This window comes from Sceloporus undulatus, chromosome 2 (assembly GCF_019175285.1).
Source record: "Sceloporus undulatus isolate JIND9_A2432 ecotype Alabama chromosome 2, SceUnd_v1.1, whole genome shotgun sequence".
Classification (NCBI taxonomy): domain Eukaryota; kingdom Metazoa; phylum Chordata; class Lepidosauria; order Squamata; family Phrynosomatidae; genus Sceloporus; species Sceloporus undulatus.
In genome coordinates, this window is record NC_056523.1 from 170,126,314 (window position 1) to 170,148,480 (window position 22,167).

General features: G+C 42.4%; 1 protein-coding gene across 2 annotated transcripts in view; it reads left to right on the top strand.

Annotated features, from left to right (window-relative positions):
* The window catches only part of NCKAP5L (NCK associated protein 5 like), a 69,347-nt gene that overhangs the window by 16,465 nt on the left and 30,715 nt on the right, over positions 1–22,167 (top strand). The window lies entirely within an intron of this gene.

Below are 22,167 nucleotides of genomic sequence, written 5' to 3' on the forward strand. Positions count from 1 at the left end.
AGCTGAAAGAAGAGAGGGGCAGGAGGAGGTGAAATCTTGTCCCCAGTAGACTCAGGTAAAAGCAAATTGATGTAGTCTCTTTTAGTGCTTGCTCATTAATACCTTTGTCAGCTTGACCACAGTTTTCATCTGAAATGTTGGACGGTATGGAACATGTGGCCATCAGATTGCAGCTCCCATCAGCATTGAAAAGCGTAGGAGCTTTAGTCAACATTACCAGGAGGTCTGCCTGCTCCCTGCGCCTGTATTGCAGCTTCTGTTTCTAAATATGCATTGTGACGTAAATAGCGGAAACAAAGACTAAGAGGTACTGTGAGAATATGCAGGTCTGGTCTGTGCGTACATGTCCCCTTCCCTGGTATGTAGTGTTTCTCCACCACCACCTCTTGCTGTGCGTGTAGACATGGCTGGTGACCAGTTGCAGCTATAAATAAATGGCGTAAATAAACGGCCGTATCCTTGCCTGAGGCTCTGCTGCTATTTTTGCTGCTCCTGCTGCTGTTGTTGTGTCTGGGCATTCCGATGTTGGCGGCAGATGCTTTTTTTGTTTTATCTTGCATCCTGACCCAGTCTCTGCAGTTTGAGTTTGGTGTAGAGCATCCCAACCAAACACATTAGGAAAAAGCAGAGCTGAAGTTTCCCTTCTTGCTTTGTGCTTACAAATAAATAAAGCTGGTCATTGTTTAAAACAAACTTCCTGCTGTGGAACTTTCCAACAAATGTAAGGATGACATTCTGGTTGAGTTTCTTAAATTCTCTCCTTCCCCCTAGTTGAATGATTCTCTTGTATCTTTAGCCAAATTGTGTTTAGGCTTTTAAGCAGCCATCTTAGGCTTCCATTTCAGGTGTGGGATTTCCGCCTCTTAAAATTGCTTAAATGTTCTTCTAAATCAGGGGTCGGCAACCTACGGCCCACAGGCCGGATCCAGCCTGGCAAGGCCTTGGGACCGGCCTCAGCCCGGTCCTGCCACCGATTGCCACCCCCGCCGCAGCTTCCACGCTGCTCTGGGCACCATTTTGAGTTCAGCCCCCCAGTTGTCTGAGGGACAGCAACCCGGCCCCCGGCTCAAAAAGGTTGCCTACCCCTGTTCTAAATGGACACTTGTTACTGCTCTGAAGAGACTGCCTTTGGATGTTGGCTGTAAAGTTACACTGCATCACAATGTCTGGAATGCAGGAAACTGCAAGAGAAAATTTGGTTTAATGCAGTGTCTCATGAACCTGTGGAATCCATCTTTGCAGGATGCTGTGGCAATGAGGTAGCACAAAAGATGGGCTAAATGGATTTAGATGAGTACCCAGAAGATAAGAGCTGAGCAGGGGGGATGTACATCTGACTAACCCTTAGTGGGAATTAACAATGACCAAAACAAAAAGTGCTTGAGCATTTTCCTGGGATATCAGACTGCCCACTGCTGTGTCTGCAGAAAAAAAGCTGCTGAGCTAGATGGACCTTGGGTCTGACTCAGCACAGTAATTCTTATCTTGTTGGAACCATCTTGAGTAATGGATTTTTTACCACAAGAGACAAGCAAGCCTTAAGCAGAAGGCTCATGTATATACATGATGGGAGTGGAGCTATGTGTATACAGAAAACATATTTGTGATTCATGCCACGATGTGAAATGACATGAGAGAACTCTTTGTGCCCTCCGGACTTTACTGGGTGCTGTCTGACATTGGTGTCTCTACCTTTTCAGTGCAAACGAGGAAGCTTCAAACTTCAGGTGAGGGTGGAAGAGGCCAGAAGTCATTTTTAAAAACCTTATTCATGCTATGGATTTGGTGGTGGTGGTGGGAGACAGCATTTAATATATTGTCATCCTTGCAGTGTGAAATTTTCAGTCCAGAGTCTGATGGCATATGTTATTGCTGTGTGCCTTTAAGTCATTTCTGACTAATTGCAACCCTTAGCATGCAGTTTTCTTGGCAAGACCTCTTCAGAGGAGGTTTGCCATTGCCGCCTTCTGCCCATGTTCATCCAATGTGTTTCCATGGTAGGGATTCAAAACCTGGTCTTCCAGAGTCCTAATCCAACATTCAAACCACCCTAGACTAGAAAACTGGGCCAAAGCTAACAAAATGAAATTCAACACGGAGAAATGTAAGGTACTGCACTTAGGGCAGAAAAATTAAATGCACAGATATAGGATGGGGGACACCTGACTGAATGAAACTACATGTGAAAGGGATCTGGGAGTCCAAATAGACCACAAATTGAGCATGAGTCAACAGTGCGATGTGGCAGATAAAAAGGCCAGTGCAATGTTAGGTTGCATCAATAAAAGTATAATGTCTAGATCAAGGGAAGTAATAGGTGCCATTCTATTCTGCTTTGGTCAGACCCCATCTGGAATACTGTGTCCAGTTCTGGGCACCACAATTTAAAAAGGATGTTGAGAAACAGGAGTGTGTCCAAAGGAGGGAGACTAAAATGGTGAAGGGCTTGGAAACCATGCCCTATGAGGAACGACTTAGGGAGCTGGGGATGTTTAGCCTGGAGAAGAGAAGGTTAAGGGCTGATATGATAGCCCTGTTTAAATATTTGAAGGGATGTCATATTGAGGAGGAAACAAGCTTGTTTCCTGCTGCTCCAGAGACTAGGACCTGGAGCAATGGATGCAAGCTACAGGATAAGAGATTCCACCTCAACATTAGGAGGAACTTCCTGACAGTAAGGGCTGTTCGACAGTAGAACAAACTCCCTCGAAGTGTACTGGAGTCTCCTTCCTTGGAGGTGTTTAAACAGAGGCTGGATGGCCATCTGTCGGAGATGCTTTGATTTAGATTTCCTGCATGGCAAAATGGTGTTGGACTGGATGGCCCTTGCCGTTTCTTCCAACTCTATGATTCTATATCACACTGGCAGAGGCATGCATCAATTTTAGCTTTCCTTAAAAGGGGAGATCTCTCAAACGTGCCATGGAGAAAAATTCAAATTTATGGTATTTAACTTATCAATTACATTTTTATACCTTGGGTCTGATTAACTCCAGGTGGCATATAGATCCTCCCCTCCCCTCACAACAACCCTCTTAAAGTAGGTTGGGTGAAATGTGTGTATGTGAGGAAGACAGGCTGTCCCAAGGTCACCCAGTTAGTGTTATGCCTCACTGGGGACCTGGATTGCCTAGGCCAACCTCCACCCTGTTTCCAGTCAGGCCTGTTTCAGTGGCAAGCTTTAAACAGTCCCGGATTAATACTGTATAGGGAATGGCATATACAGCAAGTAGGCAAAACAAGTAAGGGGAAACTCACATGCTGAGTCATAAGGGAAGCAAAGACAGAGTCCTACAAGAAAGTCAGTGAAAACAGGGGAAGGGGATCTTGAGCCAGAGTTAGGAGCCACCTAGGGTCAAAAACCAATCAAGTTCAAACAACAAGCAGACAGGTGTAGTCCAAGAGTCAGGATTAACACAGTCCAAGGACAGGCATCAGCCAATCACTTATTGGTGAGCATAAGAGCTCAGGATGGATATTTTCTCCCACAACATTGCTGTCCCAAAATTGGGACTTATCTGGCTGGGTTGTCTGCCCCCCACCCAGGGCTCAGCATCTGGTCTCTTATGGAGGAGGGCTCTTCTCTGTTCCTGAGCAACTCTTCCTAGCAACTTAAGTACTTTCAGTTGGTTGTCTCAAGCCAAGCCTGTGCCTTTACTCAGCACCAGTCTTATGGACTGGGAAGCGATCCAGCTGCCTCTGATATCTCTGGGGGCTGAGCCACCTCTTTCTAGTGGGTATATACTCTTGTAGCCCTGAGGGTACATGGTCTGCTGGGCCATTGGCTTATTGCTGACCTCAGGGTGAAGGGGCTTGAACTCATTTTTGCAGAACAAATACTTCATGGGGGCGGGGGCGGGGGGCTGGGTTGATGCACCCTAAAACCCTCAAGAGTGTTTCAGTATATGGCACAGGTGACCTCCCTCCCACTTGTTTGAGGGGTTGCAGAGCTATGCAGGTTATTTCTACTCCCATTGATGCATGTACAATGGAGACTAACAAGTCTACCCCCCCATGTGTATGAAGTTCTTTTATGGGAGAAAGATTGTGGGACAATTAGAATTCCTACTTGTGTGCAATCCTTATTTACAAATGCTGATATGTGCATAGAGCCCTGTTCCTGTTGGGCAGTGTGGGAGATAGTAGTTGTTTTGTCGCAAGAGCGATGCTATGGACTTTGGGTGTAGTAAGGCCTCTGGCTCCCGGGATCACAGCCAGAACAAAAGACTTGTCCACAGATTTCTTAAGTTTCCAAAAGCTTTACTGGTTATAAACACAAAAAAACACGAAACTGATCTCCTTTTTTTCAATAGGCCTTCCTAAAAACCTTGCTCTCTTCTTGGTGGACTCTTATCTTTCTTCTTCTGAGGACTATCTTCTTTTGTGGACTTATCTTTTTGTCAAAGGAAAATACTCTCCAGGTCTGACTTGGCTGAAATCTTACTACACACTGAAACTAACTACAGGGAGACAGCATAAGACCCTGGGATTTCCCACAATCCTTGTCTTTCTTAAAGCTGTAGATCTATATTTCCCCTCCCAAACTGATACACAGAAAAGCCTATATAATCTCAACTAAGTATATGTCTCAAGAGCATCAAAGATGCTCTGGAGGCATGACAGTAGTGGATATCTCAAGCAGAATAATCAAGTTTGCAAGGCCAAAGCTAAGCAACAACCAGTCCCATACCCACCCATCTCCCTCATATAGGGTCTAGCAAAAAAAGAAAGAAATCCAGCCTCTTTTGTAAAACATATAATTTGCTTACAAATTAAAACATATATAATCATCAAACGTAAGGTCTAATGAAGGGGGAAAGGGGAAGAAAAGAATGGATTCAGGTGATGCAGGAATAGTGTATGCGGTAAAACAAGCAAATATGAAGTTATCATAATGCAAGCTAGCACTTAGTGAGCATAGCTGCAAAGGCTGCTAACACTAAAAATTCCCAAATAGAAAGCAAAGATGTGGACATGCTTAGATTACATTGCTCTCTCTTTGAATGCTTAGGAGGTATCAGGATGTGCTAAATGCCTCACAGGAAACTTTTCAAATACTGTACCAGTGTCACAGTGTGTCTTGTAGCTTTATAAGGCATTATACATTTTAAGGCCATAAAAACAGAGTGAACTGTGACTTAATAAAACTATTAGTCTTTCAGGTGCCTCCAGGTTCTGCTGTTCTTGCTGCCTCAGACTAATACAGATATCTCTCCAAACAGGGCACCCAGTAGTGTATAAATCTTTCAAGAGAACGCCTACCTCAGGCTTTCCCACACTGCAAATCTCACCCCTTCTCTTCTGCCCCTCTGTTCTCCCTTCAATCTAATTCTGCATTTATTCCATTTGAAGTAATCTGGATTAGTGATTTAACACTGTATGTACTAATTATTCTGAATTTGCTTGCTGGGTTTTTTCAGCTGCAAAATGTGTAGAATGGAAAGCTCTGAGCTCTGCCCTTTAGGAAGCACCAGTGCAGAGAACAGACTGCTAATACCCTTTTGCCTTTCATTCCTAGTTTCTGGTGTCTGACTCTTTGAAAACCTTCATTCTTTTCTCTTTTCTTCAGCCTTACTTCTTTTCTCTGAGCACTTCTGTCCGCCCTTTCTTCCCCTCACATTGGGTAACAGATGTCCTCTTTCCTCACGGCCAGTTTGAGCTCTTGGCCTGAGAAGTGTTGAAGGCTATTCTGAATCATGCTCAAAGCAGCAGACTCATCTGGTTCTAATTATCCAGCCATTCCTCCCTTCTCTGCCAGGATTTTTCTTTTCTTTTCTTTTCTTACATAGCTTTTCCTAAACCATCTGATTGGTGGGACACACCCATATGAAGGAGTGCCATAGGCACCTTGTGAATCAGAACTTTGTGGGGATAAAAAGATAGAAAGAGAAGGAGAATAAATGCAGGCATGCATCTGTTTTTGTTGTTGTGTGCATTCAGGTTGTTTCTGATTTATGACAACCCTAAAGTGAACCTATCATAGGGTTTTCTTGGCAAGATTTATTCAGAGCGGGTTTGCCTTTGCCCTCCTCTGAGACTGGGATACTTGCCCATGGTCACTGAGTGCATTTCAGTGCCCAAGTGGGGATTCATACCCTGGTCTCCAGAGTCATAGTTCAGTACTCAAACCACTACACACACTGCTGCATGCAGAAAAGAGGAGAGTAGCTTCTTCCTACAGCTAAACTCCAGTCAATTGATATCAGAGTTTTTCTTCTTACAGGAGCATTGCAGGAGGGATCAGCTCAATTGTCTTTCTCAAACTTGAAGCTTCACAGTGATCTTCTCAGTTGTTATAAACCAGGATTGCCAGCATGGGGCCCTTGCATACCTATTTTGTGATCCCCCTACCATAGAATCATAAGCAGTGGTGATCATTTTCTCTTCTGTCTCCTCCTTTTGATTCCGAAGGTAAGGAGAGGCTGCATGCCCTCTGGTAGTTCCAGTTTGGCAGTGACAGCCCTGATTAATCCTCTTTCATCCCACTTGGTCAGCTGCTTTCAAAATGTACTGGTTTCTCTCTCCTCATCCCACTTTCCTCTTTTGTTCTCTTAACTGCCCTGAAGGCTACATCCCCTCTGCAGAAATCATTCAGTTTGACACAATTTAATTGCCATGGCTCAATGCTATAGAATTCTGGGTATTGTAGTTTTCTGAGACAGTAGCCTTCTGTGTTAGAGCGCTCTGGTGTCAAAACAAACTACAATTCCCAGAATTCCACAGCATTGAGCCATGGCACAGACACCATGATGGTGTCAAAGTATATTATTTCTGATGTGCAGCTAGAGCCTAAGTTGACTTTAACCTAGGGTAACCTTGTGAATGAGAGACCTCTATGACACCCTGCTCAGGTCTTGCAAGCTCAGGGCTGTGGCTTCCTTTACTGAGTCTATCGATCTGGAATGCGGTCTTCTTCTTTTCTGACTGCCTTCCACCTTACAAAGCATTATTTGCTTTCCTAATGAGTCATGTCTTCTCAGGATAAGTTATGTCTTCTAATGACATGAGTCCTGTGCCCTCAGCCTACTTTAGTTGCTGCACATTGCATTCAAAGGAAAAGGTAGTTTGTACTCAGGAGTGGGGAGAGGAGAGGAAGGGATGGATTCCTGTCCTTCCCAGTAGGCTCAGTGAAAAGCAAACAGCAGCAACACCACCCCGGCTTCTTTGTTCTTCCTCATTAATAACTTTGGTCATCTTGATGACTACACTCTGATGTTGTACACCTGTGTCACTCTTTTTTTTTTTGTAAAACACTGGAAGATATGATGTTTTAGGCCATACTTTGGTTGACCTCTGTGGTGGAGGAAAGTGTCCTGACATCCTCTTGCACCATGGAGAGTGGCTGCCATTGCCACCAAGTTTCAGCAGCAACTGAGGTAGTGAAATCAGTTGTGGAGGATAAAGTTTGGTGGTAGCAGCAAACTGATAATACTCCAGTGTGTTCTGGGATCTAATTTAGGCTTTCTATCCCCAAGAAAAGGCACAATTGTGTGCCTTCAAGTCATTTCTGATTTATGATGACCATATAGCAAACCCATCACAGGGTTTTCTTGGAAAGATTTGTTCAGAAGGCTTTTGCTGTTGCCTTCCTCTGAGGCTGAGAGCATACGACTTGCTCAAGATCACCCAGTGCGTTTCCATGGATTAGCAGAGATTCGAACCCCGGTCTGTAGAGTCATAATCCACTTTTCAAACATTTACATCACTGTGGCTCTCTTATTTGCTGCACCTCTGCCAAATGTCTTTCTCTAGTGCTTCCAGACAAGGCTTTTATTGTGCAATTGCCTTGCCTTGTTAATGTGAATTTTATGAGCGGGGCAGATATCACTGTCTTCCATTTGTAACCCTTGTGTCTTTTTTCACTGCTTCCCCCGACTCCCCCATTAAATCCATTAAGAAGGGAAAGACAGAATAGCTTTTAGTACAATGACTCTTGACTGTTAGTATTAGGAGGCTTCCTCCACCTGGAGGTAGAATTCAAAGACATGGCTGTATTATTCTGGAAAATCAGTATGCAAAGGGATCTTGTAGCACCTTTGAAACTAACGTCTCAAAGGTGCTACAAGATCCCTTTACATACTGATCCTCCACCTGGAAGTATCTTTGGAGTCTCTGAATTTATTTATGAGGTTTCAGAGGTAACTGGCAGTTTTTCCATCTCTGGTACAAATGGCTTGTCTAAGGTCGCAAAAGCAATTGCAAGTATAGCAAAAACTTGTGTTCTCTGAGGACAAATACTATAATCTACTCCAGGGGTAGGCAACCTTTTTGAGCTGGGGGCCGTGTTGCTGTCCCTCAGATAACTGGGGGGGGGGGGGGAGGGGGGGGGGGGGGCTTCCACCCTTTGGGGTGGGGCCACATGCCAGGGGTGGAGCTTCCACCCTCCAGGGGTGGTGCTGCATGCCGGGGGCGGAGCTTCCACCCTCCGGGGGCGGGCCAGCGCTGGAGGCCTCCCACTCTTTCTCGGCCCCTGACGGGGCCCCAGGCCCTGTCAGAGGCCGGGAAAGAGCCAACAGGGGGCGCCAGCGCTGCCGTCCTCCCCTCTTTCTTGGCCCCTGAGGGGCCCAGGCCCCGTCAGAGGCTGGGAGGCTGGAACGAGCCACGGGGCGGCACCAGCGCTGGCGTTCCTCCCCTGGGGGCCCAGGCCCCGTCAGAGGCGGGAAAAGAGCGGCCAGGGCGCCAGCGCTGGAGGTCTCCCCTTTTCCCGGCCCCACGCGCTCCTTCTCGGCCTCCATGGAGGCTGCCCTCCACGGAGGCCGATGGGAAGCCGGTGGCCCCGCGCGCTCCTTCTCGGCTTCCGCGGAGGCTGCCCTCCACGGAGGCCAAGAGGGAAGCCGGTGACCCCGCGTGCTCCTTCTCGGCCTCCGCGGAGGCTGCCCTCCACGGAGGCCGAGATGGAAGCTGGAGGCCGTGGGGAGGCGGGGAAGGTGGCATGGCCGCGCGCAGGAGGCGCTGCCTCCACCATCGCCTCCTCCGCCCCAGACCTCGCTGCCCTCCTCTTCCTCCTCCTCCTCCATGCGGCCATGCGCGGTGGAGGAGGAGGATGGCAGCAAGGCCCCTGCGGGCGCCCGGAGCAGCGCCCAAGCTGCGGGGGGGCAGCAATCGGCAGCAGGACCGGGCTGGGGCTGGTCCCGAGGCCTGCCGGGCCGGATCCGGCCCGCGGGCTGTAGGCTGCCGACCACTGATCTACTCCAATGCAGGGAAGGGCATCTTGGTTGAGATGTCTCAGAGTGTCTTGCTACCTGATTCTGCCATGACCTGTTAGTGCTAAGGCATTTTGCTCTCTGTGGTCAACTTTTGTCTGAGGCTATGATGCTGGAGACCAGGGGTTTGATTCCCAGCTTGGCCATGAAACCAACTGTGTGACCTTGGGCAAGTCACACTCTCTCAGCCTCAGGGGAAGGCAATGGCAAACCTTCTTTGAACAAATCTTGCCAAGAAAACCCCATGGTAGGTTCACCTTAAGGTCCCCATACGTTGGAAATGACTTGAAGGCATACAACAACAACAACAACTATGGCAAACAAAGCATGCCTTCAGTAGCTGCAACACTGTGAATGGTGCTGTTTCCGTCTTCAGCACTGGTGAGAGAAACTGGTCCACTAGTAGCCCTTCCAAGCAACCTGGCTTTAAAACAAAAGGAAAAGAAACCAGGCCCTGTTCTAAGTCAACATGACTAACCTTACTTTGACATTGGGGACTGAATGTAATTGCAGCAGTAAAAAATCGATGTGAGTTTTGCAAGAGGTCTCCTTGGTTTTGCTTGCAAAGCTCTGAGATAATATGGGCTGCATCTCAGTCACATTAGTCTCCTATAAACCTTTTCAGCCACTACTATGGTGTTTTGTCTGTTTCCCCTGCAATCTTGCGTTTCTTGGCAGGCTTCCCTTCTTAGTAGAAGGAGAACTGCAAACTGGGGCAGGGTTTTTCTCCTAGTATAGTGGCTTTCTTGCTGTGTTCAGAGGACTAGAGGTTGGAAAAGTGGGCCATGCTGGCTGAAAAATTATAGGAATTGCAGCCTGCAAAAGTAACTTGTCAAAATTCTGATGAGAACATTGGAGTTCCTCAGCGAGGAGATCTGTAATGGCAGATTGGTTTCTCTTACAATTAGAAGCCACTGAGAGGATGGTGTGCTGGGTACATTTAAGGATTGCATCTACACTGCAGGATGAGTGCAGTTTGACACTGTTTTAATTGTCATGTCCCAATTCTGGTATTTATAGTTTTGTGAGGTATTTAATCTCAGAGTGCTCTGGTGCCACAACAGACTACAAATCCCAGGATTCCCTAGGATGGAGCCATGACTGTTAAAGCGGTGTCAAACTGCATTAATTATGCACTGTGTCAACAGCCTATGATGCACATGGATGTGACATGATCCAAGAAGTGTGGCCTGGTTACTTGCATTCCATGTGGTCTGGTGAGAGTGTGTACGTTTTATAACACTCCTTGGAGATGCCTTCCGGCACACAGTGGTTCCATAGGAGGCAAATGGATGTGAAAAAAGTTCCCTGATCATTAGTGGATGCCAGATTAGTCATATCTAGATTTTGGAAAGGGATCTGTCAGTGGCAACCTGGTATAATAAGGTTTGGCAGTTAGCTCTAATTGAAACATTAATTAAACTTCAAATAGCCACAGGAAATAGAGGGAGAAAGACACCCCCCACACACAAAATTTTAGCATGATTTGGAACTGTTTTGTTGAATATCTGGAGGTGGGTAGTGGGTGGAGATGGAGAGATACTGTTGGTCTTCCAAAGGCATTCAGGTCTTTTGGCTCACTATATAAGGAAACACTTTTGACATCTTTTATTTTGATATTATGGCTGTGTAACACAATTGTGAAGTAATTTTGTGTACCAGTGTCGCAAAGAATCAGAGATGATGCTACAATATAAAACCAATAAACATTAATTTAAAAAGAAAAAAAAGTGTTTCCCTCCAATCAGAAAATCTGAAAACAACCTGCCTTGCTCTTCTTTTTTTTATTTTAATATTTTTAAATTTTATTACAAATATAACAAATATAACATTCACCTCTACCCCTCACCCAATCCGCCATCACAATACATCGTAACATCCCATTCCCTATACATACCGTATTTATATATTTGTATATATAAACTCCCCACCCCCACCACCCCTTCCAATCACTAAGTACAAACTATCAAAATACCCTTCTTACATACACAATCTAATAGTTACCTCTACCCCATCACCTAACATATATCTCTACCTATACTCTCACATCCTAAGACTTCCATCCTCTTTGTTTAATTTGTAATATTCTTGTATCTTTTATATATGTTTTATTTGATTTATCTTGTATTATGATTCCTTTAACCACACAATTTTCCCTCACTGTTATGTACTACATATTTCCTATCTTATTACTTTCTCTTCATTGCGAATACTAAGCTTCTTCAGCAGATATCCAACTTACATTTGTTTACAAATCAATAATATAGCCTATCAAATTAGTTTACCAATATCACTATTTTATTTTACAATATTATTTCTTTACATTGTTTTCTCATATATTCAATTACTAAATACCATTCTTCGTTAATTTTTCCCTCAATATTCACCATGGATCTGTCCCTTACTAACTGTGTTAATTTGTCCATTTCTATAATCTCCTTCAGTTTTACCATCCAATCTTCCTTTTTTGGAATGTCTTTTGTTTTCCATTTCTGAGCTAGTAAGATTCTTGCTATTGCTGTCATATAAAATAATTGTTTTCCAAATTTTATTTCAATTACACTATCAAAAAGTCCTAATAGAAAACTTTCCAGTTTTAGTTCTAATTTGATATGTAATATTTTACATATTAGATCTTTGATTTGTTTCCAATAGTTATTTATTTTTTTGCAACTCCACCAGCAGTGGATAAACGTCCCTGTTCTATCTCCACATTTCCAGCATTGGTTGTTTTTGTTTTTGTATATTGTAGCTAGTCTCTCCGGGGTTAAATACCACTGATAGAACATTTTAAACCAGTTTTCTTTTATATTTTGTGATGCTGTATGTTTTAATCCTTTGTTCTACATATATTCCCATTGATCCAAATGTATGTTATGACCTACATATTTTGCCCATTTAATCATGGTGTCTTTGACAACTTCTCCCTCCATTTCCAATTCTAATAATTTTGTGTATATTTTCCCGATTGCCTTTTCTTGAGTACTAGTTAATAATGTCTCTAATTCTGTCTTGTTTTCCTCATCCCCAATTTCTTTTAGGTCTTTCATCGTTCTTTCATATATCCTTCTGTATGCATACCACCCCATATCAAATCCCAATTGTTCCAATTCTATTTGAGATTTTATTGTTATTTTACCCATATTCTTTTTTGTCAATTCACTGTATTTAAACCATTTTTCTCTTCTGATCATTTCTTTTCTATATATAGCCTCATGGGGTGATAGCCACATAGGAAGTTTACTAATAATATGCCTTTTATATTTATTCCAAACTAATAATAAATTCCTTCTTAAGCAATGGTTATTAATTATTTTGTTGACTTTTTCTTTGCCGTACATTAGGTATGCGTGAAAGCCGTAACTAAGCCCTTCTCCTTCCAGTTCTAGTAATCTTCTCTCCTCTCCTTTATCCAAATAAGACTACATGCATCTGAGTATAATTGAAGATTTGGTAGACCCAAACCCCCTCTTTCTTTGGCATCTTGCAACAATTTTAATCCTGCCTTGCTCTTCTGACAGATTTCTAGAGAAGGAAGATGGTGGTTCATGTGCCGCATCCTCATCACATTGGAGCTTGAGAAGATTTAGTTGACTTTCACACCAGACACAGATTTAATCCATCTATGGGAATGCTTATCCATGCGTTTAAAAGAATATTATTAGAATGACAGTATTCACTCTATAATAGTGGGGTACACAGCAGGTTAGACAAGCATGGCTTGGCTGGGGCCATTTTGCTAAAGTGTCATTGCCCTTCCCGGTCTCCATTGTATTAGTTCATGATGGCATCTGATGCTCTTTTTCCAAGGAAAGGGAAATATTTAATGGTACCCATTCTCTGGATCATAGCATGCCCTCCAACTGTCCCAGTTTGGCTCTACAAAGAAATGTCTATACAACTTTAAGGGGAAATATCTGGAAATTAAAAGATAAAGAGATGGTCTATTCACAACCTTATCCAACACCTGCCATGTCCTGATTAAAAGTTCCATGTCTCCGTAGCAATTTTGATAGTTTAAGCACTGAGTTTGGAAGTAAATGAGGTCTGAATAACTAGTCGACTTATAATTAGTAGGGTAAGCAAATTACATTATGTTTGAAGCTTAGGAAATAACAACTTAATTCCTTTTGAGGTTGTTGTTAGCTGCCCTTAAGTCAGTTCTGACTCATGGAGACCCTGTGGATGAGACATCTGCAAGAACCCCTTTCTTCCACTGCCTTGCCCAGATCCTGCAAGCTCTTGCCCATAACTCCCCTGTTCAAGTCTATCCATCTAGTTTGTGGTCTTCCTCTCTTTCTTCTGCCCTCTACCTTTCCTAGCATTGTTGTTTTTTCTAGTGATTTGTGCCAAGGAGAGCCCTGGTCTGATCTGTTCAAGAGCCCATTTGTTTGTCTTCTTGGCTGTCCATGGTATCCTAAGTACTATTCTCCAGCACCACATTTCAAATGAGTTGATTTTCTTTCTGAATGCTTCCTTCACTGTCCAGCTGTCACATCCATACATCGAAATTGGGAATACAATGGCCTGGGTGATTCTGACTAGTTCTCAGTTGTATGTCTTTGCTCTTCAGTATCTTTTCTAGTTCTTTGATAGAAGCCCTTCCCATTCCTAGTCTTCTTATTTCTTGACTGCAGACTCCATTCTGGTTAATGTTTGATCTTAGATATGGAAATTCTTTAACTATTTCCATTTCCTCGTTGTCTAGATTGAATTTGTGTATTTCTTCTGTGGTTGTTATTTTTGTTTTCTTTATGTTCAGCATCAGACCTGCCTTTGCACTTTCATCTATGACCTTCCTTATTAACTGTTCCAACTCCTGAATGTATTCTGCTAATAAAATCATGTTGTTCGCATATCTTAGGTTGTTAATGTTGCTTCCGCCTATCATAACTCCTCCTTTTTCTGATTCTAATTCGGCTTTTCCTATGATGTTTTCAGCATATAAGTTTAGCAAGCAGGGTGATAGGATGCAGTCTTGCCTGACCCCTTTCCCAATTGGGAACCACTTTGTTTCCCTGAATTCTGTTATGGCGGTGGTTTCTTGTCCTTTGTACAGATTCCTCATCAGGACTATCAGATGTAGTAGCACGCCCATGTCTTTGAGTGCATTCCATAGCTTTTCATGATCTATACAATCAAATGCTTTGGTGTAGTCTATGAAACACATGCTGATTCTTTTTGGGAATTCTTTGGTGCGCTCCATTAGCCATCGTATGTTTGCAGTGTGGTCCCTAGTGCCCCTTCCTTTTCTGAATCCTGCTTGCACCTCTGGAATTTCTCTGTCCATGTATGGTTGCAGTCTATGCTGCAGAATTTTCAGTATTATTTTGCTTGCATGTGAGATTAGTGCTATTGTCCTATAGTTGAGGTGCAAGTGTAAATTTTAGTAACTTTTCCAATAGGGGATGTGTGATTTTTTGCAATGGTGGAGGAGGAATATGACATGACTTGCATGCTGGTTCAATCTGTGTATGCCTCATGCAGGGACGTAGCCAAGGGGGGGGTTCTTGGGGTCCGGACCCCCCCCTTCCATTAGAAAAATGAATGGTGTGTGCTGCTGCGCCGCTGCACCCAAGCCCTATTATAATGGCGGCACTTAGTCTGGCCCCCCCCCCTTCCTAAAATCCTAGCTACATCCCTGCCTCATGATGCTCCCTTGTGCTCTATTGAGCAAGATTTAAAAAGCGATCCGGAGGAAAATACATTTTCTCTCATAGGCCAGCAGTTTTTACTGCTCAGATTTCTTTTAAAAGGAACCAAAGGTAATATTGATTTGTTTTGAGAAACAGGAAAGTAAAATGCTACTTTTCAAAAATTCAGCTATAATAGTATTTAACTTCTGGAAGTGACTTGCAACTATCACTAATTACTTTTTCAAAGCAGGGTTTGCAGCTCTGTTTAAGCCAACGTTAACAGTGTGGAAGCCATCTGGCATTGTTTTTTTGCTGTAAATGAAGTGGTTTGCTGTGTTAGCTTACGTATCCATACCAAGTATATTTGCTAAGTTATAGCTGGTTTTAATTCACTGTACTTTTTTTTTTGTTTTGTTTCTGCTGGAAAACATTTGTGTGTGCTGCTTGAACACTTGCATGCTATTTTGCCAACAGATTGATTTAATAAAGCATGACCATAATTATTTCCTTCTTGGGAAAATCAACCATTCATTACTTCATTTAAAAAAAAATTAATACACATTTTCTGAAAAACCAGCTACTTTTGTGCCAAATATTATTGCTTAGTTCAGCATGCTTTGTCTAAAACTTCCCAAAAAGCCAAGAGCCCCAGTTACCAAGATAACACAGGAAAATAATCTGTAACTTCTGCTCTACCTAAAGACACAATTTTGATAAAGCGCTGAACACATCAGTGAGAACAAAGACTGTTGACTCATATTTCAACTATCTGAAAGAGCAAAATTAGGCTAGAATCGTTGAGTGAGCTTTTGAGATAAAAGTGGCATGATATTCTCTTACAGTATTTCACAGTCTTTCCACAGGATACTGTGTTGTTATTATTATTAATGGTGGTAGTAGTAGTATTGGTTTTTTAGGAATGTGGATAATTTTATATAACATGAAATGTTAAAACTCCATAAAATTAAAGAGGTTTTTTTTAATCCTAAAAATCAAGTTAGAGTTTTTTGTGTGGGATTTTTGCAACTTTTCTGGGTAATATTTTGAAGAGCAAGTAATCTTAATGAATAAGAAATCTGCACATTGACAACATTTTGCTTCTTTCTGGTACAGAATGTAAATTGCTTTGGTTGTATTTTGCTTGCCCTGAGAAGTTTTATTGAGAAACTACACTGTTTTACTTGAGAGGGTTAATTATGACTGACTGACTCCTTTTGTTCCATATTCACAGTTATCCACAATTGCATTTAACTCTCTCATTGTATGCTTGCCAGTGCAAAAAACCCCAACCTCTCCCTAAATGAATACTGACTGAAAGACAATATTTTGGAGGGTAACTTCTACACTTATGTTTTAAATGTCTGTACTGTTCTGTTATGCTCCTTGAAGATGAAGCTTAATTAAGCCAGGAATGCAGATTATACCAGGGATCATAACTGAATTGAGTTACAAATTAATTAGTTTAAGAGTACCTATATTCCAGACATTTTAAGGGGTAGTCTTGTGTGAGGGTGTCTCAGATGATATAAGATACTGAGGAGCTTTCTTTTAGTGACCAGAGTCCACTTCTAATATATGTATATGTGTACATGTACTTTGATGGCTCCTGTTGACCTCTGGCTCCCCCATGAATTTCATAAGATATTCCTAGGCGAGGGATACTCAGAGGTAGTTTGCCATTGCCATCCTCTGAGGTATAGCCCATAGCACTTGGTATTGATTGAAGATTCCCCACCCTAGTACAGGCATACCTCAAAGAAGCTAATTTTTACAGTCTTTTAATGCCTGCCCAGCCTCCGTTTTTTCTTTTTGTTGCTGCTGCTGCTACGTGCCTTCAAGTCTTCCCCAATTATGGCGACCCTAAGATGAACCTATCATGGGGTTTTCTTGGCAAGATTTGTTCAGAGGAGGTTTGCCATTGCCTTCCTCTGAGGCTGAGAGCATGTGACTTGCCCAAGATCACCCAGTGGGTTTCATGGTTGAGCTGGGAATCGAACCTTGGTCTGCAGAGTCGCAGTCCAACAATCAAACGACCATGCCACGCTGGCTTCCTCTCTTTAGCTAGAAGGTTTTTTTGGTTTTTAAAACCAGGATTGGCACTGGAGAATGGTGGAGTAGGGATGGAGAAACAGACTTTCAGGTTACTGCATATCTGCAATAAACAATGCATAGCTTAAGCTGAGAAGGAGTTGATTCTGCAGGAGCCATGTGTGCCTGTTCATGATAGGCAAGGCAAACAACACTGCCTCCAATTCCTTACTAAGCACGTGTGAATAGCAAAACAGAGAAAAACAGAAAATCAGCCTAGCTCACCAGCTGACCCCTTCCCTTACATGTCACAAAAGAATAGATTTATAAGTTTGGCTACCAATATGAAAATCCTAAGAAAAATGGAAGCTGATGAAAGGGGGCAAAAAATAAATAAATCCCTGGATGCATTTTGAAAGGTGCCTTCAGGTAATCTCTAAATTAGGCTCAAAATGTTTTTGTTTCCTTATGCAATGCTTAGACTTGACCATTTCATTTTGCATGTGCATATTGTCAGTTTTTGATCAATATGCAGGGTGGCTGATAATGAATTGGGTGGCCCCCGTTTCTCCTTATGCACCCTTAGAGCCAAAAATTATAGAAGCCAGACAAGTGGGGCAGTAATGGTAATAAGAGGAAGAAATAGCTGCTCCCCCTTTGGGCTTTGTCAGGAGAAGCATTTAAAACCTCAGAGGTGGCAGCCACTACTCACCTCTCCTACCACACACCTCTGTAAAAAAATCTAAATGGTTTTCTTTAACTTCTTTATTGGGAGAGTGGTGGAAAGGTCCCCCCCCCCCCCCGATGCTGCATTCTTCATTTGGGATGGTGGGGAATTCATCTGAAAATCCACAATTTTGCAGTAGGTCTATGAGGACCTGACGAAATGTCACAAAATGCTAAGCAAGCTTTCAGGTTCTCCAGAATTCTTCAGTGATTGGGTTGTTGTTGAAAGCTGTACATGCAAATGGAAGAAAAAAGTGATCAGTATTTAAAAACAGTGTTTGGGAGAAAATAGCTAACCTAATGGGACAGGATCCAGTATCTAGGTAGCTGAGGGAATGCCACCGAAAGAAAGGGTGACCCCAGTTTCTCAAAAAATACAAATCCAGCAGTTGTCCAGACCTGTGAGTTTTTCCAGACAAATTTCTTCTTGAGTCAAAAGCCTTCATGTAAGCTATTTTGTCACTCTAATAATTTTTTTTGGCTAAGAAAAGACATGGAAGAAATGATGCTAAAACAAGGGAGGGGTGGAGTGGAACTTGACACTTGGAAATCAAACCCCCCCCCCATTTTTGTTTTATTTCAGACACAGCAGTTGCATAACAAAACCTTCACCTGGAAACACCCTCTTGCTAGCCTTATGTGGAAACAGATTCCTTGGAAGGTAGAAGCAGGCATGAAGGAAACAAGGCAGTTTTACTTTTTAGCGAGAATTAATATTGTTTTTAGGTGGTATATTCTGTAAAAAGAAGAACCACACTGGATAGCATTACCTAGTGGTTAGGGAGAATTAAATATGTAAAAGCACCTCATTTTGAGACAGCAGCAAATACTTTTTAAAATGGTTCCACTTTCCCTTTTAGTTCCTGTAAAAATATAACAATGATTTAGTATGATTTAGCAGATATTTCAAAGAAAATTTAGGCATGTTTGCCAGACAAGTGGCTGCTTTCAAATTTTCTATTTCCCTGATAATTTGATTAGTAATTTTTTCAAGCCATGGATGCTTGAATGCATGGATAAAGAATCTGTGGTTAAAGAGGGACAACTTTGTTTAGTTTAGTTGTACTAAAGGTTTCCTTCATCTAGAAAGGTGGTAAAGCTGGTCCAGACAGAGCCCCAACCAGAATGTTGCCTAACAGACTGTCAGGACTGGGTGATCAATGGTTCACTTAGTGCAATGGCTCCAGATCCCTTGCTGCTGAAAAGAGAAAAGGGTGCTGCTCACTTCCTTTTCTTCACCAGTCATGTCTGGAATCTCCCAGTGTTTCTCTTTATCTTCAGCATTTTGTGTCTGACTTGAATAACAGAATAAAACTCCATTTCACTTTACCCAAGTACATGCACTGGAAATGGCTCGTGCAGAAGGATTATGGGGGTTGCTGCTGTAGAATTCACATATAGGGCACAAAGGGAGTCCTATTTGGGGAACCACTCTGGGGTATCAACCACTTTGACCCAAGCTTGTTTAGACCCCCATTGCTTTCTATAATAACAAAAACAGTAGTGGCAGATATCCAGGATCTCTGTCAAGTAGGGAGGTTGGCTGCTTCCTTTCAGGGAATTACAGTCTGCCCACCATATTTGCGGATTTGATTATTCATAAATTTGATTAATATGTTCTCTCTAGAAATCTCTAGGTCTTCCAGCTCAACTTGTATGGTCAACATCCACTAAAAGTTGAGCCTGAGGACCTAGAGATTCCTAAAGAGAGAACACTTCCCTAGGCATTTGTTGGTCCTCCAGCGCAATTCTGTGGTCAACATCCAGCAGATATTGACCACAGACTTGCACTGGAGGACCTAGAGATTCCCAGAGAGGTGTTTTCTGAGGTGTAAAACAATAGTGTTTTATTATTTGAAGGTTTTTCACTTTCACAGGGGTCTTGAACCCCTAACCCCAGCGAGTGTGGAGGGCTCACTGTACATTGTCTATGCAGTAAATAATGATCTGGCAAGAAACAGTATGCTCTAGTAGTGGTTTGAGTGTTGGACTGTGACTCTGGAGAACAGGTTCAAATCCTCACTCGGCCATGGAAACCCACTGAGTGACCTGAGGCAAGTCACAATCTCTCAGCCGATGGTGAACAAATCTTGCAAAGACAACCCTTTGATAGGTTCACCTTAGGGTCACCATGTCAGAAACAGCTTGAAGGCATATGTACAATACAATCCTAAGCATGTTTATTCAGAAGTAAGCCTCACTGAGCTCAGTCAGTCTTGCTCCCTTGCAAAAATACTTAGGAGAGTAGCCTTTAAAATGTGACCACTTTATACTTATGAATATATTCCTCGGAAGGGGGAAATAACTGCAAAATTAAAGTAGGATACTCACTACCTTTTGAGATAGAGAGAGACCCCCGGCTTACTGGAGTGTATGTATCAACTTTTATTTTATTTTTGAGGATAGGAAAGGAAAATAAAATTCTTGTCCAAAGAGGTTTGAGGGAGGAGGAAAGATTGGGGTTTTCCAGACTTCTCAGCTGGTGGGCGGGTGGGCTTTGAGCCCAGATAATTCAGTGTGACTGAAACTAGTTTGTCGTTAATTTTAATTGTGGAGTGATAGACACAGCCTAAATTAGAAACCTGGATATGAACCCCAAAATACAACTCCAGTGGCACTCAAAATATTATCTGTGCCTCCTGAGAAACTGTTTAGTTTAGTATGGGATACCAGCACTGTTTGGTGAAAGTGTCATTCTGGTGCAAACCACACTCAAGTGTGAATGAATTGAAGCACATAGCTGTGTTAGCCTGGAAAATCAGTATATAAAGACATCTTGTAGCACCTTTGAGAATACAGTAACAAAGTTAGTGCTACAAGATCTCTTTTCATACTGAAGTGTGAATGGTATATGTACAGTGTACAGTACTCCAAATAACAAACAGGAGGCTCTCTGAAACGTTCCCCCCCCCCATCTGAGTAGCAAAATAGCTTCTTTGTGGAAGTTCTCTTTACTCCTTTCTAAATGTACAAATGGTGAGGGCCAGCATAGGGTAGTGGTTTGAGCAGACTCTGGAGAACCGGGTTCAAATCCCCACTCAGCCATGAAACCCACTGAGTGAACCTGGGCAAGTCACACTTTCATAGCCTCAGAGGATGGTAATTGCAAACCCTCTCTGAAGAAACTTGCTAAGAAAACTCTCATGATAGGTTCGTCTTAGGGTCACCTTAGGCTGGAAACAAACAACAAAATGTACAAAGCTGGGCATGTTAATGTGACCAAAGGATGTTTTTTTTGGAGGGGGGGAGGTGAATGTGAGTTAAATATCCCTTGACCTTTATCTCCTAATCTGATTTTGTGTACTGACGCATATAAATTGCCCTTCAGCAGGGGACACATACCCAGGGTATCCAGACCTCCTCCTTTTCCCAGCATATCCTCCATTTCAACCTCCTGTCCAGGAGGAATTTCAAAATGTCCTCCATTTTGAGCATGACTATGAAATAAAACTACCCTAAACTCCCACTACTAACATTGGGCTGTATAACCAATGAATGTGGTGAGCCACTGGGCATTTATTGTTATTATTATTATTAGCCTCCCTCACGAGGAGAGGACTTCTGCTTGTTTGCCTTCTGTTACTACTACTACTGCTACTACTACTATTATTAGTCTCCCTTATGAGGACTTGTCTTCTTGTTTGCCATCTGTTACAGTACTTACTTACTACTACTACTATTAGTCTCCCTCATGAGGACTCATTTTCTTGTTTGCCATATGTTATTTACTCACTACTACTACTACTATTAGTCTCCCTCATGAAGAAAGGACTTGTCTGCTTGTTTCTCTTCTATTATTATTATTATGAGAAGAGGACCCATCAGCTTGTTTGCCTTCTATTACTTCTACTACTACTACTGTTATTATTGGTCTCCTTCATGAGAGGACTTGTCTGCTTATTTGCCTATTATTATTATTATTATTAATACTATTATTATTATTATGTCTCTCCCTCATGAGGACTCTGCTTGTTTGCCTTCTATTACTACTACTACTATTATTATTATTGATCTCCCTCATGAGAGGACTCATCTGCATCTTTGCCTATTATTATTATTATTATTATTATTATTATGCCTCTCTCATGAGTAGAGCACTTGTCTGTTTCTTTTACTTCTGTTATTATTATTAGTCTCTCCAGGAGGAGAGGAGCTATCTGCTTGTTTCCTTCTATTACTGTACTATTGTTTTTATTATCATTGGTCTCCCTCATAAAAGGACTTGTCTGCTTCTTTGCCTTCTATTATTATTAGTAGTAGTCTCACCATGAGGAGATGACTTATCTGATTGTTTCCTTCTATTACTACTACTACTACTATTACTACTACTACTACGATTATTATTATTGATCTCCCTCATGAAAGGACTCATCTGCAACTTTGCCTTCTATGATGATGATGCCTCTCCCTCCTGAGGAGAGAGCACTTGTCTGCTCCTTTCCCTTCTATTGTTGTTGTTGTTGTTGTTGTTCCTCTCATGAGGAGAGAACTGCTCAGTTTATTTGCCTCCTATCCTCCTCCCCATCATCATCATCATCATCATCATCATCATCATCATCATCATCATCATCATC